Raw genomic sequence first — 27678 nt, forward strand, 5'->3', positions numbered from 1 at the left:
GTTTGGCAGAAAAAGGTGCTCCTAAGTGGGTTTGTAGAAGCCACAACTCAACTACAGAGGGCCCAAAATCCCCCACTTATGGGCTCCCTGCGTCCCCGGGGGTGCAGGAGTCACACAGAGTATCAATATCTAAAGTGATATCCAACTTCCACAATTGAGAACACTCAATTTTTATTTGGACAACACGAACGCACTATATATTGCACATACATAGAACATTAGGAATATATTATATACGTATATACGGTGCAGTGAAAAAGTATTTGCCTGATGTTTTCTATTTTTGCACATTTGTCACACTTAAATAAATCAGATCATCAAACAAATGATAATATTATACAAAGATAACCCAAGTAAATACAAAATGCAGTTTTTAAATGATGATTTCATTTATTAGGGGAAAAAAAGTTGGCCCTATGTCAGGGGTGTCAAACTCAATTTCTTTGTGGGCCGCATCAGCATTACGATTGCCCTCAAAGGGCCAGTTGAATCTGTAAGATTAGATGTCCAGGGCACCCCACCCCCTCTTACATCTGATGTTAGGGGGCCGCCCCCCCCCCCACCATCAGAAGTCAAGAGTTCCCCACCCTCCCTTACCTTGTGCTGCTGCTGGGAAGAAGCTGGGGCATTGCTGGGAAGCAGAAAGTGCAGGGTCTAGAGGAGGACCAAAGGAGGGCTGGAACTCTCCTGCAGCTGCAGGAGAGGTGCGAGGGCCACATGAAATGGCTTGGAGGGCCGGATTCGGCCCGCTGGCCTTGTGTTTGACACATGTGCCCTATGTGAAAAAGTAATTCCACCTTCCTTTTTTTTTTTTTTTTTTTTTTTTTGTGTGTGCTAGGTATTATTTGTTATGTTGAGTTTGATATGTACTTGTGGTTTTTTTTTTTGGTATGTGTACATTCTGGAAAATTAATAAAAATATATGTTATATATAAAAAAAATTCCACCTCACTTGCTAAATCATGAATGAACTGTAATTACCACATTTTTTGGAAAGAGGAGTTAAATTTCACTAGCCACACCCAGGCCTGATTACTGCCAGACCTGTTGAATCAAGAAACCACTTAAATAGAAGCTGTCGGACAAAGTGAAGCACGCTAAAAGATCTCAAAAAGCAATACATCATCCTGCGATCTAAAGAAATTCAAGAACGGATGAGAAACAAAGTAACTGACATGCAACGGTCTGGAAAGGGTTACATTGCCATTTCTTAGGCTTTGGGACTCCATTGAACCACGGTGAGAGCCATTATGCACAAATGGAGAAAATTTGGAACAGTGGTGAACCTTCCCAGGAGTGGCCGGCCTACCAAAATAACTCCAAGAGCACAATGACGACTCATCCAGGAGGTCATAAAAATAATCCAGAACAACATCTGAAGAACTGCAGGCCTCACTTGCCTTAGGTAAGGTCAGTATTCATGATTCAAAGGTAAGGAAGAGACTGGGCAAACATGGCGTCCATGGGAGAGTTGCAAGGCCAAAGCCACTGCTGACCAAAAAGAACACAAAGGCTCACATTTGCCAAAAAACATCTTGATTATCCCCAATACTTTTGGACAAATATTCTGTGGACTGATGAGACAAAAGTTGAACTTTTTGGAAGGTATGCGTCCCGTTACATCTAGCGTAAAACGAATGCAGCATTTCATAAAAAGAACATCATACCAACAGTCACACATGGTGGTGGTAGTGTGATGGTCTGGGGCTGCTTTGCAGCTTCAGGACCTGGACGATTTGCAATAATTGATGGAACCATGAATTCTGCGCTCTACCAAAAAATCCTAAATGTCCGGCCATCAGTTACTGACCTCAAGCTCAAGTGCACTTGGGTAATGCAGCAGGACAATGATTCGAAACACACCAGCTTGTCCACCTCTAAATGACTCAAAAAAATTGCTAAAAAAAATAAAAATTTTGGAGTAGCCTAGACAAAGTCCAAACCTAAATCCTATTGAGATGCTGTGGCATGACCTTAAACAGGCCGTTCATGCTGAAAAAACCTTCAATGTGGCTGAATTAAAACAATTCTGCAAAGAAGAGTGGGCCAAAATTCCTTCACAGCAATGTGAAAGACTCATTGCCAGTTATCACAAACGCTTGATTGCAGTTGTTGTAGCCAAGGGTGGCACAACCAGTTATTAGGTTTAGGGGGCAATTACTTTTTCATATAGGATCAGGCAGGTCCGGAAAGAATTTTTCACTTAATAAATGAAATCTTCATTTAAAAACTGCATTTTGTATTTACTTGGGTTATCTTTGCGTAATATTAAAATTTGTTTGATGATCTGAATCATTTAAGTGTGACAAACATGAAAAAAAAAAAAAAATCTCCCTTTGGAGACTGGGCTGCAGGGCAGTATTCCAACATGATAACGACCCCAAACACATCTCCAAGATGACCACTGCCTTGCTAAAGAAGCTGAGGGTAAAGGTGATGGACTGGCCAAGCATGTCTCCAGACCTAAGCCCTATTGAGCATCTGTGGGGCATCCGCAAACAGAAGATGGAGGAGCACAAGGTCTCTAACATCCACCAACTCCGTGATGTTATCATGGTGGAGTGGAAGAGGACTCCAGTGGCAACCTGTGAAGCTCTGGTGAACTCCATGGCCAAGAGGGTTAAGGCAGTGCTGGAAAATAATGGTGGCCACACAAAATATTGACACTTTGGGAACAATTTGGACATTTTCACTTAGGGGTGTACTCACTTTTGTTGCCAGCGGTTTAGACATTAATGGCTGTGTGTTGAGTTATTTTGAGGGGACAGCAAATTTACACTGTTATACAAGCTGTACACTCACTACATTACATTGTAGCAAAGTGTCATTTCTTCAGTGTTGTCACATGAAAAGATAAAATAAAATATTTACAAAAATGTGAGGGGTGTACTGACTTTTGTGAGATACTGTATATATGTATACTAGAGCCAACAGGTATTCATAAAGACCCAAAAATTTACATACAATCTATTGGCGCTTTTCCACTGCATGGAACCGAATGGTTCGGCTCGATTTTGTGCTTTTCCACTGCTGGTACCGCATGGTACGGTGTTGGAATGGTTCGGTACGGTACGGCTGCGCTTTTCCACTGCATGGAACTGAACGGTCCGGCTCGCTTTTGTGCTTTTCCACTGCATGGTACCGCATGGTACGGTGTTGGAACGGTTCGGTACGGTACGGCTGCGCTTTTCAACTACATGGAACCGAACGGTTCGGCTCGCTTTTGTGCTTTTCCACTGCATGGTACCGCATGGTACGGTGTTGGAATGATTCGGTGCGGTACGGCGGCGCTTTTCCAATGCATGGAACCGAACGGTCCGGCTCGCTTTTGTGCTTTTCCACTGCATGGTACCGCATGGTACGGTGTTGGAACGGTTCGGTGCGGTACGGCGGCGCTTTTCCACTGCATGGAACCGAACGGTCCGGCTCGCTTTTGTGCTTTTCTACTGCTAGTACTGCATGGTACAGTGTTGGAACGGTTCGGTACGGTACGGTACGGTTTGCTTTTCCACTAAAGTAGTACTAAAGTAAGTGGGTGGGATAACAACGATTCTCTGACCAATCAGTGGCTAGTAGTGACAAAAAGTCAAGGCTGCATGCAAAGGATTGTGGGATATGGTACCGGTACGGCCCTCTTGGAACCACAACTGAGGTGGTACTGTTTAAGCGAGCCGTACCGGTACCATATCCCACAATCCTTTGCATGCAGCCTTGACTGTTTGTCACTACTAGCCACTGATTGGTCAGAGAATCGTTGTTATCCCACCCACTTACTTTAGTACTACTTTAGTGGAAAAGCAAACCGTACCAAACCGTACTGAACCGTTCCAACACCGTACCGTGCTGTACCATGCAGTGGAAAACCAAACCTGGCCAAGCAGGGCCGAGTAGAGCTGAGCCGGTAATTGCAGTGGAAAAGTGCCATATGTATCTCAGTTCTGTCCTCAAGGAGCCTACAATCCAAGAATCATAACTCTACTCTAGAGCCAATTTGGACAAGAGCCACTTAAAACTACCAGCAAATCTTTGAAGTGTGGGAGGAAATCCACACAGCACAGGGAGAACATCAAACTCCATGCAGGTAGTTAGGTTGGGATTCTATCCAATGACCCTATAAGAAGACAGACCCTGCTGTCTATTGCTCCTACATAGAACATATGCAGCACAATATATTTGCCCATCTCTATGTAAATATTGGCCATGGCGTGAGCGATGCGTGCGGCAGTCGCAGAGTTAATTTCTTCCGATTTATTTTCCTGCCTTCACCCCTCTCCTGTACCAACATTCTCGATGGCTTCCATCACCTTCCTCCCCCGCCCCCTGATCTTAGGAAAAAACCCATCAAAATAACTATTTTATGTCTCCAAATATGCAGATCATTTTGTTTAATGAAAGATGCTTGACGTCTGCGATCCAATTAATATGCAAATGCGGGCAAGGATTTATTTGTGACATTCTGTCTGGGTGAGAGAAAACAAAAAAGGCCCGTTAACCAAAACACTAATTGCTGTGACTGATTGTCACATATCATCATTTTCATTGGAGCTCCACAGTCCCTGGCTGGGGAGAAGCTGGGAGCCGGGGCTCCAAGGAGAAACAGGGCAACTGTCTGTAGCTCAAGACTCAGCAGAGGCAGGGTCCCCGGGGGGCCACTAAACAAGCCTTCCAGCATTACCGCAGAGGTAATAGGGAACTCCCCGCCACCCAGGGCGCCGCAGCCACCTCCAAAAATCCACCCGCCGCGTCTTGTGTCTCCCACATGCGGATACGCGCTTGGTTCAGACTCACACCAGAGGGGACAACATGAGTCACCTCTCAGACGGCACAGACTCAATGTGACATCCTCACCAGTCCTTCCATCCAGTCTTCCCTGTACCCTGCAGTAGTCACAGTCATAGGCCACACTGAATTTCCAGACCTCAATCCCCAATGGAAGATTTAACCCTTTATATAGGGGGTTATATCTCATATATATATATATATATATATATATATATATATTGTATAAAACAAACACAACAAGATAGCTACATTATACAACCACACAGATCCGTAATAAAATATGCACAAAAATGGCAGTTGTAGAAAAAAATAATAATATTTTGTGTTTGTTGTGTAATCATTTGAAAATTAAATGCAAAAGCATTTGGTTTATTTAGAATTACATATAGTAGTTATTATTCTGTGACTCCTCCATCTACGCCATGGAACGATTCAATGTCTACCTTGTGGCAGATGTTTCCTCTAACTTGCAAAGTATATTGCCATGTCCTACTGCCATTTACTCACATGATCTATATGTAGGATGGTCTTGATTTATTTTTTATAGGTATTTATATAGCACCGGTAATTACACATCACTTTACATATATTGTACATTCATGTCAGTTACTGCTCTCAAGGAGCTTACAATCTAAGGTCTATATCTCACATGCATACATACACATATTAGGGCCAATTTAGACAGGAGCCAATTAACCTACCAGCATGTATTTGGAGTGTAGGAGGAAACCGGAGTACCCGGAGGAAACCCATGGAAGCAAAAGGGATAACATGCAAACTCCATGCAGATAGTGTTCTGGGTGAGCCACTGTGCTTGCTCTATCTATGCATATATTTTGTATATATATATATATATATATATATACATACACACACACACACACACACACACAAATATATACATTTTGTGTATATATATATATATATATATATATATATATATATATATATATATATATATATATATATATATATATGTACTGTATATATATACACAGACACACACACAAAATCAATCTGAGGCCTGCCCGCTTTGCTTTTTTTTTCTTTTTTTTAATTGTGTTTACACGTAATTTTGTATATTATTGTTATTAATATATTATTAATTGTATTATATATATATATATATATATATATATATATATTGCAAAGTGCTGCAAAAAACTTTTGGCGCTATAAAAATCCTGTATAATAATAATAATAAATATATTTTATAGTAGTATTTTATATATTATTATATTATCTATTATATAATAATAATAATTCATATATTATATAATATATTTTATATTGTAGTATTATTTTAATTTTTTATATTAGATAATTGCATATGCTGTTTGTGCACAGTCATACACAATATCAATCTGAGGCCACTTTGTTTTTTTATTGTGCTTACATTTCATTTTGTATATTATTATTATTATTATTAATAATAATATTATTAATAATATTATGAGTTGTACTTTATATATTTTATTATTAGTAATATTATTTCATTTTTTATATTAGCTAATTGTGTATACTGTTTGTGCACAGTCATACACAATATTATTCTGAGGCCACTTTTAATTTAGTTTTTTGTGTTTACATTTATTTGTGTAATATTATTAATAATACTGGTATTATGTTAGAAATTATATTATATTTGATATATTTTATTCGTAGTATTATTTTATTGTTTATTTTAGCAAATTGTTCACGGGTCACACAGAATCAGTGTGAGGCCACTTTGACAAAACTCTACACACTTTGGGGCTAATTTCAAACTGGCTGCTTGTTTTTAGTGAATATTACAAGCATTAGAATGAAGGAATAAGGGAAAATTATTTTTCAAATAAGAGAGGTTTTTGCAAGAAAAAACGGATATACAATCATGAGAGTGTTTGTGTTTTTATGGCGATCTAAAGAGTCACATGTCTCAAATTTGATGGCACCTTTGTGGCACTGCCTGTTCTGTCCACCCATACCCTGAACCTCACTACTCTGCCACTTCCAGTGTATTGTACTCTAACCTATAAAGCAAGAGAGGGCAGATAAATATACAACCCATACCTAGTTAGTATACAGAAGCCAGGAATAGGTTTTCCATCTATTCTATGTACACTGCTCAAAAACTTTTTAATCAGAGTATAGCATCAAGTCTATTAAACTCCTGCAATATTGATCAGGTCAGTTAAGTAGCAGAGGGGGTTGTTAATCAGTTGCAGCTGCTTGGCTGTTATTGAAATTACCAACAGGTGCACTAAATGGGCAACAATGACAGGAATGGTTTTACAGGTGGAGGCCACTGGCATTTTTTTCCCCTGCTCATCTTTTCTGACTGTTTTCCACTGGTTTTGCATTTGGTTAGGGTCAGTGTCACTACTGTTAGCATGAGGCTATATCTGGACCCTATAGAGGTTGCACAGGCAGTCCAACTCCTCCAGGATGGGTGCCATTGCCAGAAGATTTTCTGTGTCTCCCACCACAGTCCCAAGAGCATGGAGGAGTTTCCAGGATACAGGCAGTTACTCTAGGAGAAACAACAAAAGAGCAGCATCCTTTGGCTCTGAGGAAGGGGGTTCTCCCTCGAAACACGTCAGCCTAGCTACAGCAGTTTTCTGTGGTACACAGCATGCCATCCAGCATCGCGTAGTACCCTGGCAACCTTGGAGACCCTATGTTGAACATGTTGTTATGTGCGATATTCACATCTGGTTTGTGAGTATAATGCTTATCTTATACTATTTTAATAAACATTTTTAGTGGTAATGCACTAGGTCGTGCGCCCCTTTCTTTTGTTGTTTTTCAGTTGTTTTTGGATACCCTTGGCCCTGAGGGGGCAGCAAGACCAATAGTCATATCCATCTAACCCCGTTGGAAGTATTCCTCTTTTTCCCCCAATTGTTTTTTCACTCGAGCGCAGGAGGATTGTTTTGCATCTTGGAGTTACTCTAGGAGAGCTGGCCAGGGCTGTAGAAGGTCCCTAACCCATCAGCAGGACCGGAATCTGCTCCATTGTGGAAGGAGGAACAGGAGGAGCACTGCCAGACCCCTATGACCAGCCCAAATGACCTCCAGCAGGCCACTGGTGTGAATGTCTCTGACCAAACAATCAGAAACAGATTTCATAAGGGTAACCTGAGGGCCTGACATCCTCTAGTGGGCCCTGTGCTCATTGCCCAGCACCTTGGAGCTCGATTGGCATTTGCCGCTGAACACCAGAATTGGCAGGTCCTCCACTGGCGCCCTGTGCTTTTCACAGATTAGAGCAGGTTCACCCTGAGCACATGTGACAGACGTGAAAAGGTCTGGAAAAGCCACGGAGAATGTTATGCTGCCTGTAACATTGTTCAGCATGACCGGTTTGGTGGTGGATCAGTGATGGTCTGGGGAGGCAAATCCATGGAGGGACGCACAGACCTCTACAGGCTAGACAATGGCACCCTGACTGCCATTAGGTATTGGGATGGAATCCTTGGACCCACTGTCAGACCCTACGCTGGTGCAGTGGGTCCTGGGTTCCTCCTGCTGCACGACAATGCCCGGCCTCATGTGACGAGAGTATGCAGCCAGTTCCTGGAGGATGAAGGAATTGATACCACTGAATGGCCCCCACGCTCGTCTGACCTAAGTCCAATAGAACACCTCTGAGGAATTATGTTTCGGTCCATCTGACACCCTCAGGTTGCGCCTCAATCTGTTCAGGAGCTCAGTAATGTCCTGGTCCAGGTCTGAGAGGAAATACCCCAGGACACCATCCGTTGCCTTATTAGGAGCATGCCCCGATGTTGTCAGGTATGCATACAATCACGTGGGGGCCATACAAACTACTGAGTACCATTTTGAGTTGCTGCAATGAAATTTCAGCAAAATGGACTAGCCTGCTGCATCATTTTTCACTTTGATTTTCGGGGTGTCTTTGAATTCAGCCCTCTATAGGGTGATTATTTTCATTTCCATCAAACAATGTGTCATCCTTTCCTTCGTAACACATTACCCAGTCCATATCAGTATAGATATCCAGCATGAGATTTTTCCCCATTCAGATCTGATGTGTTTTCAAAGGTTCCTTTAATATTTGTGAGCAGTGTATTAGAGAATTGCTCAGATAGTTGCCAGCTATGTTTTCCATTCTAGCTGCACTCTCTAAGTTTATGTGTGAACAAAATATTCACTAATTCTCTGCAACACATACTCATTGCCATGTGTTTTGTTATAGAACACTGCAAATACAGAGAAATAACTTTTGATCCTGCCAGATATCCAGTGAGCTCCTAACATTCTGCTGTTGGCTGACAACACTGCCTCCCCTGCACTAAAATCCCAAGTAGTGTTGTCAGTCCAGTCTAAATTCTTCCCTGCTGGACTTCAGAATTTGGCCTCCTTGTCCCTCTCCACATTGATTTCTTTACCGGTAAAACAATACTGCTGCCCTCTCAAGAGCCTTCCCACACACAGTGTAAATGGAAAGAGCTCTTGAGAGATGTAGTTCCGGGGGTGTACCTTAGTCAATAGGAAGTTAGGAACTGACCTTCCAGCAGCTGTGCATGGTGATGACGTCACAGGGAGCAATAAAAGCTGTTCCTTGCTACAGGAACCAAGTAAAGAAAGGCATTAATCCTGGGACGTGATCTAGAAGGGGATAGGGGGGTTTCAAAACCCTTAGCATTTTCTCAATGAATACGAAGCATTCTCTGATTGGACAAGGTGGAGAAGCAGGGCGGTGATATGACAATTTCCACCTCGTCCAATCAGAGAGCACTTTGGATTTATTGGGAAAATGCTAAGTATTCTCTGAATGGTGCCTGTGCTAAGTGGGCGACCTGTGCTCACTAAGCAGCAAGATAGCCACCTGGTACAGGTCCTGGAAGCTAGTGGAGATCTTTGTAGTAGTGTTGCTAACTACAGCGAATTCCAGCTTCCACGGGGATCCCACCCTGTGACGTCACCACCCCGCCTTTTCACCTCGTCAAATCAGAGAACACTTTGCATTCATTGGGAAAATGCTAAATATTCTATGAATGTTGCCTGTGCTAGGCAAGCGACCTGTGCTCACTAAGCAGCAAGAAAGCTGCTCGGTACAAGACCCGGAAGCTGGTGGAGAACCTTGTAGTACTGCTGCCTACTACAGTGATTTCCAGCTTCCATTGGGATCTCACCCTGTGACATCACCGCCCAGCCTTAACACCTCGTCCAATCAGAAAATGCTTTGCATTCATCGAGAAAATGAAAAGCGTTCTCTGAATGGTGCCTGTACCAAGTGGGCGACCTGCGATCACTAAGCAGCAAGATAGCCGCTTTGTACAGGACCTAGAAGCTGGTGGAGATGCTTTAAGTAGTGGTGCCTACTACAGTGAATTCCAGTTTCCACGGGTATCCCACCTTGTGACGTTGCCACCCCACCTTTCCACCTCATCCAATCAGAGAACAATTTGTATTTATTGAGTATTTGCGCCCCCTGTGTTCACTAAGCAGCAGGACAGCCAGTTGGCCAGGAACCAGAAGGTAGTGGAGATCACTGTATTAGTGGTGTCTACTACAATGATTTCCAGCTTCCAGGAGACTTCCCACTCTGTGACGTCACCACCCCACCTTTCCACCTCATTAAATCAGAGAACAATTTGTATTCATTGAGTATTTTCACCCCTGTGTTCACTAAGCAGCAGGGCAGCCAGTTGGCTAGGACCCAGAAAGGTAGTGGAGATCACTGTATTATTAGTGGTGTCTACTACAATGATTTCCAGCTTCCAGGAGACTTACCACTCTGTGACGTCACCACCCCACCTTTCAACCTCATGCAATCAGAGAACATTTTGTATTCATTGAGTATTTGTGCCCTCTGTCTTTATTAAGCAGCAGGGGAGCCGATTGGCCAGGACCCAGAAGGTAGTGGAGATCACTGTATAAGTGGTGTCTTCTACAATGATTTCCAGCTTCCAGGAGATTTCCCACTCTGTGACGTCACCACCTCAGCTTTCCACCTCATCCAATCAGAGAACAGTTGGTATTCATTGATTATTTGCGCCACCTGTGTTCACTAAGCAGCAGTAGTCAATTGGCCAGGAACCAGAAGGTAGTAGAGGTCACTGTATTAGTGGTGTCTTCTACAATGACTTCCAGCTTCCAGGAGACTTTCCACTCTGTGACGTCACCACCGCAACTTTTCCACCTCATGCAATCAGAGAACATTTTGTATTCATTGAGTATTTGCGCCCCCTGTGTTAACTAAACAGCAGGGGAGCCAGTTGGTCAGGACCCAGAAGGTAGTGGAGATCACTGTATTAGTGGTGTCTTCTACAATGATTTCCAGCTTCCAGGAGATTTCCCACTCTGTGACGTCACCACCGCACCTTTCCACCTCATGCAATCAGAGAACATTTTGCATTAATTGAGTATTTGCGCCCCCTGTGTTCACTAAGCAGCAGGGCAGCCACCTGGCCAGGACCCAGAAAGTAGTGGAGGTCGTTGTATTACCCGTATCTACTACAATGATTTCCAGCTTCCAGGGGGATTCCATTGGCATGGCACATACATACTTACATTGGTACAAGCCAGTCCACTGGAACCATGTAAAAATCACCATCTCTAAACTTCCACTTTAAAGCCTCTATTACATAAACCAGTTGATGAAAATAATATAATTTCAGCATAGTATTTATTTAAATTAGAGGATGAAGAAACTTTATAACAGGAAATAAAATGGGACAGTTTCAGTGGGAAAATAATCCGTTCCCTGTCATTTCATGCTTTTGTGTGTTTTAAATTTAATTCTGGTTTTCTTGAGTTCAGCAGATTAAAGTTGAAATAACCTACAAATTACTTAATGTGTTGTAAATCTTGAGAAATGAAGGTTTAATGTGCAACACATGTCAGAGGGGACCAGAAACGCAGAGGGAGAAAATTTCTCTCCACCACGACAACCATAAAAAAAATCATTTTCTTTGTGGCTGAGAATACGAAGAACGAATCCCCCATAGAGGGTCAGTGAGAGGCAGTCAGTCCAGGCCTTGAAGGAACACATCTGCTGGAAATGGTAAAGTTGAAGTTTAGCTGAAATAAAAACCTCTACAGCTTTAGTGACATCCCTTACCTGTAGTGAAGGATGTCCCATACTCAGTGGTGTATTTGGGTTTTGTGCTGCCCTAGGCAAAATTAAAATTGGGCACCCCCCCATGTAAATTTGCCCCACTCCTTTTTTAACAGATGTGACTCCCTCCAAAATTGAAGGACTACAAGTCCCAGCATGAACCCCTAAGATCTCCCAAGGGGGTGGGGTGAGAGGGAGGGAGAAAGAGGGGGTGGGTGAGGGAGAAAGAGAGGGGGGTGGGTGAGGGAGGGAGAGAGAGAGGGGGAATAAGAGAGAGGGGGTGGGTGAGTGGGGGAGAGAGAGAGGGGGATGAAAAAGAGGGGTGGTGAGAGAGAGAGAGGGGGGATAAGAGAGAGAGGGGGAATGAGAGAGATAGAGGGGGGATGAGAGAGATAGAGGGGGAATGAGAGAGATAGAGGGGGGATGAGAGAGATAGAGGGGGAATGAGAGAGATAGAGGGGGAATGAGAGAGATAGAGGGGGGATATGAGAGATAGAGGGGGGATGAGAGAGATAGAGGGGATGAGAGAGAGAGAGGATGAGAGAGAGAGAGGGGGATGAGAGAGAGAGGGGAGAGAGGGGGGATAAGAAAGAGAGAGGGGGGATGAGATAGAGAGAGGGGGGATGAGATAGAGAGAGGGGGGATGAGAGAGAGAGGAGGGATGAGAGGGAGAGCGAGAGAGAGGGGGGATGAGAGAGAGAGAGGGGATGAAAGAGGGGGTGAGAGGGGGGATGAGAGAGGGATATGAGAGAGAGAGGGGGGGTGATAGAGAAAGAGAGGGGGTGAGTGAGAGAGAGAGGGGGGGGGGTGAGAGAGAGGGGGGTGAAAGAGGGGGGTGAGAGAGGGGGGTGAGAGAGAGGGGGTGAGAGAGAGGGGGGTGAAAGAGGTGGCTCTAGCAACCAGTGGCCAATAGAGTCTCAGGTGGAGGGAGGGTGGATTTTTTGCTGCCCCCCTGCAAAGTGCCGCCCTAGGCCTGGGCCTTGTTGGCCTAGGCCAAAATACAGCACTGCCCATACTGAGCAGGTAGCTGGATCCTGGAGAAATCTTCACTGCAGGGATGCCCTGTCCTCTTCCTGTCTCTGAACCTTCAGTTCTACGATGGTTAACAGCTTCGGGTCTACAGGCAGACCAGCAGTAACAGCAGGACAGATGGTCTAATAATCTAACATACCTCCTCCTCCAATGAGGAATGTTCTTTCATTGATTACACAGTTTGTGAATGGAGGACAGAATCCTCTTACTGACCAGACACACACCTCCATTCACAGGTTGTGTTACAAGCAGTGTAACCAATGAAAGAACTTTTCCGAATGGAGGAAGAGGGAGGAGGGTGTGTTTTCCTGTTGGACCACCTGTCCTGCTTGAACACCCAAAGCCGTTTATTATCTCAGAGTTGGAAGTTCAGAGGCAGGAGAAGGACAGGGCATACCTGCAGTGAAGATTTCCCCAGGATCCATCTGCCTGCATAATGTGCAGCATCCTTCATAACAGGTACTGTACATGAGGTCACTAAAGTTGTAGGGACTTCTTTTAAGCTAAACTTTAGGTTTAGGTTATTACAGGCACTGAGGCAACTGATTAGATTAAACACACTTGGACATCCAAACTATACTGAGGCATCCAATCAGATTCAATGTACTGGAGCATCCAATCAGATGCAATGTAATGGGGCACCCAACCAGATTCAGTGTCTTGGGGTATTCGGTTGGATTCAATGCACTGGGGCATCCAACCAGATTTATTGTACTGGGGTATTCAATCGGATTCAATGTACTAGGGCATTTGATCAGATTCAATGTACTGGGACATCCAATCAGATTAGTTGTACTGAGGCATCCAATGAGATTCATTGTACTGGGTCATCCAATTTCATTAAATGTACTAGGGCATGCAATCATATTCTTTGTACTAGGGCATCCAATCATATTCTTTGTACTGGGGCATCCAATCATATTCTATTTAACGGGGCATCCAATCATATTCTATGTAACGGGGCATCCAATAATATTCTATGTACCGAGACATCCAATCATATTCTATGTACCGGGTCATCCAATTATATTCTATGTACTGGGGCATCCAATCATATTCTATGTACTGGGGCATCCAATCATATTCTATGTACCGGAGCATCCAATCATATTCTATGTACCGGGGCATCCAATAATATTCTATGTACCGGGGCATCCAATCATATTCAATGTACCGGGGCATCCAATAATATTCTATGTACCGGGGCATCCAATCATATTCTATGTACCGGGGCATCCAATCATATTCAATGTACCGGGGCATCCAATAATATTCTATGTACCGGGGCATCCAATCATATTCTATGTACCGGGGCATCCAATCATATTCTATGTACTGGGGCATCCAATCATATTCTATGTACTGGGGCATCCAATCATATTCTATGTACTGGGGCATCCAATAGTATTCTATGTACTGGGGCATCCAATTATATTCTATGTACTGGGGCATCCAATCCCATTCTATGTACCGGGGCATCCAATCATATTCTATGTACCGGGGCATCCAATAATATTCTATGTACTGGGACAGCCAATCACATTCAATGTGCCATGATGACAGCAAAGGTTAGAGACTAAAAGCAAAGCCCTCATTCACTAATCTGGGGAATGGCTTTATATATTTTTCCTTTTATATGAAATGCCATATTGCATGCAGTCCGTATTTGCACAGGGACCTGTGGCTTTGAGAACTGTTGCTCTGGCGGTTGGCGATGGGGTGATTTTGCTTTGGGTAAATCGCTGCTGTGACAGCACAAGCTCGGGCTTGGAAAGACATACTGTAGGCTGGAGCCCCTGTCATCATTTACTGACACGGGCAGAGGAAGCTTAATTGTCTGAGAATAAATAACAGAGCCATTGTATGTCTTCCTGACATCCAGATAATCCCTCCAGAAGGTGATCAGCATTAACACCTTCCATAACAGTGAGACAAATCCCATAGTCTAGGGTTCAGGAAGGGGACCGCCACTCTGGGCCCTACATGTCCTCTTGCTTTCATCAATCTTTTTTTTTTTTCTTTCTTCCTTCCTTAAAAACACAGATACTGTAGTACCAATTACACCAATAATTCCAAAATTTCAGTTGTACCATATTTTATTTTATTACAGGTGTTTATATAGTGCTAACAATTTGTGTAGCATTGTACATATTGTCCCTGACCTGAAAGACCTTACAATATGGCACTTTTCCACTGCAAGTACTGGCTCGGCTCCACTCGGCCCTGCTTGGCTCGGTTTGGTTATCCACTGCATGGTACCGCATGGTACGGTGTTGGAATGGTTCGGTACGGTTTGCTTTTCCACTAAAGTAGTAAGTGGGTGGGATAACAACGATTCTCTGACCAATCAGTGGCTAGTAGTGACAAACAGTCAAGGCTGCATGCAAAGGATTGTGGGATATGGTACCGGTACAGCCCTCTTGGAACCACAACCGAGGTGGTACTGTTTAAGCGAGCCGTACCGCTCGGTTCCATGTAGTGGAAAAGCGCCGCCGTACCGTACCGTACCGAACCGTTCCAACACTGTATCTTGCGGTACCATGCAGTGGAAAAGCGCAAAAGCGAGCCAAACCGTTTGGTTCCATGCAGTGGAAAAGCGCACATACTAGGGACAATCTAAACAGAAGCCAATAAACCACCAGCATATCTTTGGAGTGTGGGAGGAAATCGGAGTACCCAGAGGAAACCCATGCTGGCACAGGGAGAACATGCAAACTCAATGCAGATAGTGTCTTGGTTGGGACTCAAATACCTCGTTTTCACTGAGCGGATCGGTTCGGTACGGTACGCTATTTTGGGTGTTTCCATTATGAAAGTGGCCCATACAACCGAACCCAACCGGACCATTCCTGGTCCTCCTTCAGATGTAGGGCCATAGGAAATGGTACGGTACGGTTAGGGCGGAGCTACTGGCGTCACACAATACATTCCACTGATTGGCGGACAGGAAAATGTCAAACGAAATCGCAAAACAAACACCACGTTTGGTGTGAACCCCGCATGGCCCCTGGTGGTCCGACTTGCAGTGGAAACGCTCACCTGAATAGGCCGGACCATTCTAACCCTTCCATCTCTCAATCTGGCTTTTCCACCACACTCTATAGGGGGCAGTATAGCCCTCATCACAGCCTTTCTCCCTCCTTACCTGCTTGATGACACACCATTGTCATAGACCGATAACCTAGGTTTAGGGAGAATCCTAGTACACCTGTTTCCCTGAAAATAAGCCCTACCCCGAATATAAAACCTAGCATTATTTTCGGGGATGGCTGCAATATAAACCCTACCCCGAAAAAAAGCCCTAGTTAAATTGTTGTAAAAACATGTAATCCTTTTTGTAAGTGTGTCTCCTTTTGTAACTTTTTGTGAAAAATACCTTATTTACAGCGCCGCTGGGCGCTCACGTTACCCGCCGGAGATCTTCTACTCTCCTCCCAGCTGACGTCAGCGGCCCCTCCCTCTGCAGTGCTCCGGCGGGTAACGTGAGCGCCCAGCGGCGCTGTAAATAAGGTATTTTTCACAATAAAGTTACAAAAGGAGACACACTGCACATTACATAATCTTTTTTCAAAATGGATTACATAATTTTACAATGCGTTAACCAAGGTTTATTTTTGGGATTACAGAATGTCATAATGCCGACTCCTGAGCAGAGAAGACGGGGCACATGTACTTTTTATTTTTGTATATGTATATATAACTATGTATTTTTTTATTTTAGGTTTTTTTAGAACATAGAAATGGGTAAATGATAAAGCACAAGCCCTGTGCTGTCTATCATGATTTGAAGGCTCTAGGACAGGGGTGTCAAACTCAATTTCATTGCGGGCCGCCTCAGCATTATGGTTGCCCTCAAAGGGCAGGTTATATCTGTAGGATTAAATGTTCAGAGCACCCCACGCCCCCTTACATCCTTACACAGGATGTCAAGAGCCCCCCCCCCCAACATCAGAAGTCAAGAGTCACCCACCCTTTCTTACATCACAATGCAACCCCTTACCTGGTGCTACTGCCAGGAAGAAAATGCAGGTCTGGAAAGAAGTACAAGGTCTGGAGGACGACCAGGGGAGGGCTGAAGTCCGCTTATAGAGTCTGCTGAATGCTGAAACCAGGAGAGGAAGAGACAAGGTTGTGTTGTGGCTGCAAAGAGAGGTGCAGGATCTGTAGGAGGAGTTCTGCCCTCCTCTCTGCTGCAGACTGCTGAGAAAGGGGGTGGGGCAAAGACGAGCCTTACTGCAGCAGCACAGGATCTGGCAAAGGAGTTCTGTCCTCTGTTGCCAACTACTGAGACAAGGTGGGGGCAGAGACAAGGGGGGTGCCGCTGCTGAAGGAGAGGTGCAAGGACCACATAAAATGGCCTGGGGGGGCCACATTCGGCCCGCAGGCCTTGTGTTTGACACCTGTGCTCTAGGATATTTTATTTATTTATTTATTTTAGGGTTACAACCACTTTAAGATCGTCATGATGACATAACTGTATTTGAATAAATGTAAATTATTGTACATACCATAAATAAATAAGAAATCCCCTGAAAATAAGCCCTAGTGTGTTTTTTGTAGCCACAATTAATATAAGACCCGGTCTTTTTTTCAGGGAAGCCAATGGTCATCTACAATGGTTTCGAGGAGAGCAACTTTGTGACTTCTCATTGAGACGTTTGGAACGACGTTGCCTCATTGAGGTTGTGTTGCAGCCGGCAAAATCTTTGAAATAGAAAAGGAAAGTGTAGAAATTGCGTCTCTGATGTTTTATCACCTATATAACAAGCACGGTTATCTCACACGGGAGAACAAACCATGATGCTAGAACAAGGATGTGAATTACCAAAGTGACCCATGGCATAAAGCGAGCGGAGATGAACATCTCCTCGGGTGATAGGAAATGATACGGCTTGTTAACCGGAGCTCCAGTGATCAGACCTCTTCCAGCACTGAAAACAGAGACTGATTCCCACACATGGAGGTTGATTTACTAAAGGCAAATAGTCTAACCACTTTGCAAAGGAAAAAGCAATTTGCTAGGGAATGTTCCTCAGAACTTAGTGAATGGGGTGAAATTTTACTTTGCAAAGAATACCCAATCACGTACAAGGAAGATTAAAACAAAAACAACAGCAGTATATTTGCTTGTACATGCGTGGATGATTGACGTTAGCACTACTTCACCTCAGTTTTGGGGAAAATTCCCTTGCAAAGTGAACAGTCTATTTGACCTTAGTAAATCATCCCCCATGCGTGGGAATCAGTCTAGCCCTGTGTTTTCTGTGAAGGAAAAATGCAGTTTTCTTTCATTTTCCTTGGACGTGATTGAGTGTTCTTAGCAAAAGGATATTCACTAAGCTAATGGAAAATTCCCTACCAGCCTATTTGCCTTTAGTAAATCAAAAAGCTATTCAGTCGAAGGGATTGCATGAGGACTCGAGGGCATACAATGCGATTAGAGGAGAAGCGTTTTAACCTCAGGCAACGAGGGGGGTTCTTTACTGTTAGGGCTACAAGATTGTGGAATTGTCTACCACAAGAGGTGGTTTCTGCGGGAAGTGTGGTGGCTTTCAAAAGACTCTTAGACGTACATCTCAAGGATCAGAACATTCAGGGGTATGAGAGATGATTACAGCCACACACACCTACACAGGTTGAACTGGATGGACTATTGTCTTTATTCAACCTCACCTACTATGTAACCCCCAATGCTGTCTACCTCAATCCACATCATGGTCAGGGAACCCGCTCTTGCCTATATTTCAGTAGGAGCGGAAGGGACGGCAAGGCAGCTACATTCTTCCTGAGTTTTTTATCATCACATATACACTATATTACCAAAAGTATTGGGACGCCTGCCTTTACATGCACATGAACTTCCATGGCATCCCAGTCTTAGTCCGTAGGGTTCAATATTGAGTTGGCCCAACCTTTGCAGCTATAACAGCTTAAACTCTTCTGGGAAGGCAAGGTTTAGGAGTGTATTTATGGGAATGTTCAACCAGAAGCGCATTTGTGAGGTCAGGCACTGATGTGGATGAGAAGGTCTTGCTCGCTGTCTCCGCTCTAATTCATCCCAAAGGTCTTCTATCGGGTTGAGGTCAGGACAAGTTCCTCCACCCTAAACTCGCTCATCCATGTTTTTATGGACCTGCCTTTGCACATTTGTCCAAATCATTTGGTGGAGGGGGATTATGGTGTGGGGCTGTTTTTCAGGGGTTGGGCTTGGCCCCTTAGTTTTAGTGAAGGGAACTCCTAAGACGTCAGCATACCAAGATATTTTCGACAATTTCATGCTGCCAACTTTGTGGGAACAGTTTGGGGATGACCCCTTCCTGTTCCAACATGACTGCGCACCAGTGCACAAAGCAAGGTCCATAAAGACATGGATGAGAGAGTTTGGGGTGGAGGAACTTGACTGGCCTGCACAGAGTCCTGACCTCAACCCAATAGAACACCTTTGGGATGAATTAGTGTGGAGACTACAGGTCAGACCTTCTTGCCCAACATCAGTGCCTGACCTTACAAATGCGCTTCTGGAAGAATGGTCAAACATTCCCATAGACACAGTCCTAAACCTTGTGGACGGCCTTCCCAGAAGAGTTGAAGCTGTTCTAGCTGCAAAGGGTGGGCCAACTCAATATTGAACCCTACGGACTAAGACTGGGATGTCATTATAGTTCATGTGCGCGTAAAGGCAGTTGTCCCAATACTTTTGGTAATATAATGTATCAACAGGTCTGATGGAAAGATCAGCATAGCCGGCCCATAGCCTGAGCCTAGGATGGCAAGCTTTCAGGCAGATGGCAGACTGTCATTATTTTTTAACCATGTTATTCTTACGTAAACCTATTGGGAAATAACATTTCGCTTCAAATTGAGTTAATAAACTATTTTTGATATTTAATGAACTAAATGAAAATGTTGTGGGCGAACTCTACCAAATACAGCCGAAGGGGCAGATAACTGAAGCCTCCCCTCTATAAGTATAGCCATGTGTTAGACCTATCCCAAGTAGAGTGTAATACATTTATATATTCATAATGACTCAACTTTGGTTATATTTTGTCCTATGCGTTTTCATGTATTTAGGAGATCTGGGCGATGGCTTTATAAGGACTTTGAAGTATATGTAAGCCCAATCACTAACATCTCATATAATATTTAACGCCTAATTAAAAAAAAAAAAATTTCAGTCTGTTGAATAAAATAATCTCTGGTGATCCTGACATGAAGGTACTGGTTTCAGGCACTTCCTGTTGTACGGTGACAACACTTTGTCCCTATAGCCCAACTTTGCTCCTGTGTTGTTACCCTGTCACACAGGCTTCCGTTGGAGACTACAAGTGGCGTTTTCAACATACATAATGCAGGCATAGTTCTCCATTGTCACCGTCTAGAATCCTGCCTAAAAAATGCCATTCAGGGATCGCTGAGGTGCATGTAGATGGGAAGAGGCTGCAGGAGATAAACAGCACTGAGATGCAACATAGGATGAAAAGAAGGTGATAAAAATATTTTAATTGAAAAAATTGTAATTGTTTATAATGCAGAGCAGGGGAGGACTGAGCCAGGGGGCAGGGGGGCAATTGCCCCCTGGGCTGCTCTGATGCCCTGTAAAAAGGCTGCACTGCTTCTGCCACAGACATTGCTAAAGGATTCCTGGTGAAGAGAAGTAAAAAGTCCCCACTGCTGACCTACTGACTGCCGGAAGAAGACAGGGACAGAGCGCAGCCCCCAAAGCATGGATGGTGTAAATTGTGTCTGAGCAAGAGCCAATTCCATGCCCCACTGGAGACTCTTCTCCCCCAGGTCAGCCCCAACAGAGCTGTCCCAGATCCCCCAAATTGCCCATTGTAGGCCAGGTTGGGAACCTGGATTCGGCTGGTGGGTAGAGAGTACCTGGAGCGGAGCTTCAGCCTGGAATGGGGGTTAGGAGAAGGCTGGGAAGAGGGAGAGTGGGAGGGGGGGCCGAGTCGCTGCACCATGGGCCTCTGGACTGTACTTGCCCCCTGGGCCGAAAGTTGCCAGTCAGCCCCTGATGCAGAGTACATAAAGCCCCACTCTAGGCTGCTGCTGAATGTATCCATGCAGTGTGGTGGGGGACCCTGCACTATATGGGTTAAATTTTCTTTTGACTAGGGGAGAAAGGAATACATGAAATGTATACCTTACTCCTTGCTCCCTCCTCACCATGTGACCGGTCCTCCAAAACCAATTCTCTTTGCTGTAGCTTCTCTGACATCATCACGTATAATACAGGACCAGCAGTCCTGCATTGGATAAGAGGATGGTGGTAGCACACCTACATCCTAGGGGCGATGGACATTGTCTGCTGGCTGCTACTGTACTGTACATGAGGATGATGGGAGCCTGGTGACATCCTGGGAGCTTTAAGAGAAGAGCACCAGTTGCTAGCTTCCATTGTTCATTTGTTCATAAGGTTGGTGGGAGCTCTCCTACATCCTGGAAGGGTAGAATAGAAGAGTGCCTGCTGCTGGTTGCCATTGTACATGAGGATAGTGGCAGCCTACCTACATCCAGGCAGTGTTGAAAAGAAGACCGCCAGCTGCTGGCTGCCATTGTACAAGAGGATGGTGCGAGACGGCCTATATTCTGGGAGCACCAAAGAGAAGACAAGAGCGCCAGTTGCTGGCCGGCATTGTACGTGAGGATGGTGGGAGCCCACTTACATCCTGGAAGCATCAAAGAGAAGAGCGCCAGCTGCTGGCTGCCATTGTAAACGAGGATTAATGGGAGCCTGCCTACATTCTGGAAGCATGAAAAAGAAGACAAGAGGGCCAACTGCTGGCTGCTATTGTACGTGAGGATGATGGAAGCCCACCTACATCCAGAGAGTGTCGAAGAGAAGAGAACCAGCTTCTGGCTGCCACTGTATGCAAGGATGCTGGAAACCCACGCAAATCATTGGAGAATGGGAAAGAAAAGGGCCAAATGCCAGGGGAGCAAGGAAGAAGGTATTTGTCCTGTAGGTAGGAGTCGACCTACATCTTGGTAGCACTGAAGAGAAGAGAGATGCACCAGCTGCTGGCTGCCTTTGTATGTGAGGATGGTGGGAACACAGCTATATCCTGGGAGTGTCAAAGGGAAGAGCTCCAGCTCCTGGCCACCATTGTACGTGAGGATGGTGGGAGCCTGCCTACATTCTGGCAGTATGAAAGAGAAGACAAGAAAGCCAACTGCTGGCTGCCACTGCAAGTGATGGGAGACCACCAACATTCATGGAGTGTCAAAGAGAAGACAGCAAGCTTCTGGCTGCCATTATAAGCAAGGATGGGGGCAGCCCATCCAAACAAATGAAACATGGGAGAGAAGAGGACCAGGTGCCGGGGGGGGGGGGGGGAGAAAGGAATAAAGTATTTGTCCTGTAGGTGGAAGTCCATCTACATCCTGGTAATATTGAAGAGAAGTGAACTGCACCAAATGCTGGTTGCCATTGTACGGGAGGATGTTAGAAGCCCACCTACATCCTGGGAGCCTCGAAGAGAAGAGCGCCAGCTTCAGGGAGCATTGAAGAAACAAGAGCGCCAGCTTCTGGGAGCATCGAAGAAACAAGAGCGCCAGCTTCTGGGAGCATCGAAGCAACAAGAGTGCTAGCTTCTAGGAGTCTCGAAGAAACAAGAGCGCCAGCACCTGGGAGCATGGAAGAAACAAGAGCGCCAGCTTCTGGGAGCATTGAAGAAACAAGAGCGCCAGCACCTGGGAGCATCAAAGAAACAAGAGCGCCAGCACCTGGGAGCATCGAAGAAACAAGAGCGCCAGCTTCTGGGAGCATTGAAGAAACAAGAGCGCCAGCTTCTGGGAGCATCGAAGAAACAAGAGCGCCAGCTTCTGGGAGCATCGAAGAAACAAGAGCGCCAGCTTCAGGGAGCATAGAAGAAACAAGAGCGCCAGCTTCTGGGAGCATAGAAGAAACAAGAGTGCCAGCTTCTGGGAGCATAGAAGAAACAAGAGCGCCAGCTTCTGGGAGCATAGAAGAAACAAGAGCCCCAGCACCTGGGAGCATCGAAGAAACAAGAGCGCCAGCTTCTGGGAGCATCGAAGAAACAAGAGCGCCAGCTTCTGGGAGCATCAAAGAAACAAGAGCGCCAGCTTCTGGGAGCATCGAAGAAACAAGAGCGCCAGCTTTTGGGAGCATCGAAGAAACAAGAGCGCCAGCACCTGGGAGCATAGAAGAGACAAGAGCGCCAGCTTCTGGGAGCATCGAAGAAACAAGATCACCAGCTTCTGGGAGCATCAAAGAAACAAGAGCGCCAGCTTCTGGGAGCATCGAAGAAACAAGAGCGCCAGCTTCTGGGAGCATCGAAGAAAGAAGAGTGCCAGCTTCTGGGAGCATCGAAGAAACAAGAGCGCCAGCTTCTGGGAGCATCGAAGAAACAAGAGCGCCAGCACCTGGGAGCATAGAAGAAACAAGAGCGCCAGCTACTGGGAGCATCGAAGAAACAAGAACGCCAGCTTCTGGGAGCATCGAAGAAACAAGAGCGCCAGCACCTGGGAGCATAGAAGAAACAAGAAGAGCGCCAGCTTCTGGAAGCATCAAAGAGACAAGAAGAGCGCCAGCTGCTGGCTACCGATGTATGCAAAAATGGTGGAAACTGCTTACATCTTGGGAGCATTTAAGAGAAGAGCGCCAGCTTCTGGCTGCCACTGTATGCAGGGATGGTGGCAGTCCACCCGAGTCGCTGAAGCATGGGAGAGAAAAGCGCCAGATGCCAGGGGAGCAAGGAACGAGGTATTAGCCCTTATTCTCTTTGAGCCAAACCAGCATTTAACCAACTGCATTCGTAAATTTAACAGCAGCCCGGAGTTGGGCTTTAGGCAAATAAAATGTCATTGAGTTGGGTTTATATTCACGTAAATTCAAACTGGTGCAGGTAGGACTTTTGTCCCAACAATAAAAGAATAAAATAGACATTGGGAGGGCGAAGTGTCAAATGTCTCTTAGCCGGCAGAAACAGATGGCTTCCCACCATCAGCAGAAAACTTGTATATCATGTACAAGTGACGGGACAAGATAAAAGAAGTTTATAATGAAATGTTGGAGAAGGCATGTGCCTTCGCACACACCTGCTGATATTCCGGGTAATACGGCCTTTTAAGACAGCGCCTTTCACTATGGCAGCAGCTCTGGCTGAGGTTCCCCTGGGGTGGTAACATTGTCCCTGGTAATCAGCAGACAGACGGTCACCCTATCTACTCCTGTCTGCCCTCCTCGGTGTCCGCTCTCCCTTTCTGCAGCTCCTTCTCTCCAGAGTGGCTGCCATATGGTTCTAGTTAAGCTCCATATTTTTTCTTGTCAATAGAAGCCACACTTTCCTCGCTGCCAGACGTTTTACAGATTACTCTGTTGGCTCAATTTCTCGTTGGATTTTTTTTTCTTTTTTTTTAAAAAAAAAGACATTTTAAATTAATTTACAGCCACAACAAAAAGAGTTCAGAATTTTAATGGTGTTGTAAGTAATTTTTTCCTAATCCGCTCCAGATTTTGGTATTAACCTTTGAAACAGAGTTCATTCAGCTACTAAGTTACAAGCTTTGGAGTGATATATGGCTGTGAGGAGTCCTACGCACAGACAGGAGCTCAGGATAAATAGTGTTTAAACATTGGACAGAACAGCCGACATGTGTCCGGCCACTCACTTATCAGTAGTTCTGCCCAGACCCTGCTGCACGTTCAGTTTGATGCAGTTAACCCTCTTGGGCGAGCTACTATTTAAAACAACAATGAATTATTTTTTATTTTATTGATCTCAAGTTTCAAATAAAAGAAGAAATAACTGGCGCTGGGCACACTTTTAGCATAGACATGGGAGTTAAAAAGTTAAATAAGTTCCTTTTTAAGTCCTGTGTACATTTTTGTCGCCTAGATGCCAAAAGCCAGCTCCAGCCTCATTAAAGTGTGTGCTCCTCCACTCAGCGTACTTTACATGTACAGTATGTCCTAGTATAAGGCTATACCTCCTCTATGAAGGGCCTGACACCTTCAGTTTAAGCTGCTTGCTTGAAAATGGGAGTGGATTTGTCAATTCAGAGGACGCAGCTTCATTTATTGTACACAGGATTACCCAACCTGAAGTTTATAAGAACATAGGAACTTTGTATTCTGCAATGTTAATAAAGGTGCCAGATCATTTTACTTGGTAAAAGTCTCTTCACTGGATATATGGATGGATGGATGGATGGGTGGGCGGATGTATAAATAAGGATGGATGGATGGATGGGTGGATGGATGGATGGGTGGATGTATAAATAAGTGGATGGATGGATAGATAAATAGATGGATAGACAGATAGATGGATGATCAGATGGACGGATTGATGGATGAACAGATGGACAGAGAGATGCATACATGGTGAACATAAGGATAAGTAGATGGATGGTCAGATAGATGGACAGATGGATGGATAGACAGGTGGACGGAAGGACAGACAGACAAACAGCTTCACAGACGGATGGAAAGACAGACAGGTGGACAGACGGACTGAAGGATGGACAGATAGATGGATGAACAGATAGATGGGTAAATGGATGGAATGATAGATGGATGGATGGACAGACAGAAGCATGAATTGTGGAAATATGGATAAGTGGATAGATGGACAGATGAACAGGTGGATGGATGGACAAATAGATGAATGGAGGAATGGACAGATGGGAAGGCGGATGGATAAATGGATGGATAGATCTATGGATGGGCAGGTGGAAAGGTGGATAGATAGATAGATGGGTAAATGGATGGATGTATAAATGGATGGATTAGTGGATGGATAGATGGGGGGAAGGATCGACAAATTGATGGATGAATGCATGGATGGATAGATAGATGGACAGACAGATGAATGAATGGTGGATGTATGGATAAGTAGGTGGGTGGATGGATGGATAGATGAACAAGTGGACAGATGGATGGACAGATAGATGGACATAAGGATGGACAGATGGTCAGGCAGGTAGGAAGGTGCATGGATGGATGGGTGAGCGGATGGATGCATAAGTAGAGGGGTGGATGGATGGACGGATGAACAAGTTGACAGACGGACACATGGTTAAAAGGACGGACAGTTGGACTGATGGATGGACAGATGGATGAATTAATTCATGGCTGAATGGATGGATGGGCAGGTGAGTGGATGAATGGGTGAGGGGATGAATGGGTGAGGGGATGAATGGATAAAAGGATCGGAGGTTGGATGGGTGGGAGGATGGATGGGTAGGTGGAGGGATTTATAGATATTTTATTACCAGCAATAAGCAGTTATTGTTTTGAAACATTACACAGTTGACATTACACTTTGTTACAGTTGGTATAATAAGTGACTCACAATGGACCAATGTAGCGACAGGCTCTCCCGCCATCAGTCATTATGTGATTGGGGCACTGCCAGCCTGCTACAAGTATTCCACATTCCTGAAATTCTTTTATGCCCAAGTGGTTCCCCTGGCATCGGGGGCCAACTCTTTAAGCTTTCTTAGCCGCAGGGAGGACAACACAAGGAAGATGTAACATGCCGTAGGGTGGAGGGGGGAACTGGCATTGGCAAGGCACAGCAATTCCTAGTCTGGCAAAGACAAGTTACTTGTAATCAGAAAATGTTTGCTTCCAGTCTGGAGTACAATGAGGCCTACTAAGTGGCTGATAACATCAAAACCCCTGAAAAAAGCAAAGTGTCTCTTTGGTATTACAGCTAAATGCCCATATACTACATGTCTCAGCTGTACACTTCACATAACTGATAAATGGAACATTTTAATGTGTATTGTTTTTGTTTGTTTTGGATAGAGCAGGAAAGGGTTAACACCCTGGCCAATGTTTTTTTTTGCTGTCTTTATCTTATCGTGGAGATTTTCCTTCACTTCCTGTCTTGAGGCACAACAGGAAGTGATGTCACCAGAAGTTAATCACATTGGAGAGTTCTCCGATACTTTTGATTCAAACACAGCTCATAATTTCAGAATTTCATTCACTTTCTGTCCCAGAGACATTGGTCACTAGAATAAAAAAAGAGGAGGAATCTCCCCAGCGGTGACCCGCACGGCAATATAAACCTGATAAGGGAAGTTAGTCCTTCCACGATGTTTAAAATAAAAGATGGTTTAAAGCAGCCTTTCTCAGCCATTTTGCCATGCAGGAACCCTTGAAATGTTTTTTTTAGGGACAATGCTAACAATGATTATTCCTATAGCTTATGGTAAATTAAAAGATGTAGATATAATAGTAAAGAAAAGTAAAAGAAAGGAGGTGTTCACATTTGTATTTAATACCCAGGGCAGATTTTCTACAAACCTCCAGGCTATAGGACAAATAAACTATATAATCAGTAATTATCCTGACATTAAAGAATATTTATAGAACCCAGTAAGGTAAATACAGACCCTGAAAACTGTAGTGTCCCTTTAAATTGGTCAACCATAGAAGGGTGGCATCTTGTAATGTTGGTCACTGTAGAAGTGCCACCCTTAATTTAGAGTCCATAGCAAACTACCATCCAACATTGTTGCTTAGTATAGAGGTGTCACCCTTCCTTTGGGGTCAGTGGAAAAGTATCTTCTTACATTGGTGGTCAGAGTAGAAAAGTCTCCCTAACATTGGGGTCCATAAAAAAGTACCATCCTACATTGGTGGTCAGTGCAGGAGTGTCACCCTTCCTTTAAGGTCAGTGGAAAAGTACCATCCTCCATTGTTGGTCAGTGCAGAAGTGTCACCCTTCCTTTAAGGTCAGTGGAAAAGTACCATCCTCCATTGGTGGTCAATGTAGAAGTGTCACCCTTCTTTTGGGGTCATTTGAAAGGTA

General features: G+C 44.6%; 1 protein-coding gene across 3 annotated transcripts in view; it reads right to left on the reverse strand.

Moving 5' to 3' along the window:
- Positions 1-27678, reverse strand: part of CASZ1 (castor zinc finger 1) — a 336500-nt gene that overhangs the window by 214065 nt on the left and 94757 nt on the right. For 2 of the 3 annotated variants that reach the window (XM_082274522.1, XM_082274521.1), the window contains exon 1: positions 23561-23568. The exons of the other annotated variant lie outside the window; for it this stretch is intronic. The gene's annotated coding sequence lies outside the window, so the exon portion shown is untranslated. Of the gene's footprint in view, positions 1-23560; positions 23569-27678 lie in introns of those variants that run through there. 3 annotated transcript variants of the gene reach the window in all.

The sequence above is a fragment of the Pelophylax lessonae genome (assembly GCF_965119305.1).
Source record: "Pelophylax lessonae genome assembly, chromosome: 12".
Lineage (NCBI taxonomy): Eukaryota > Metazoa > Chordata > Amphibia > Anura > Ranidae > Pelophylax > Pelophylax lessonae.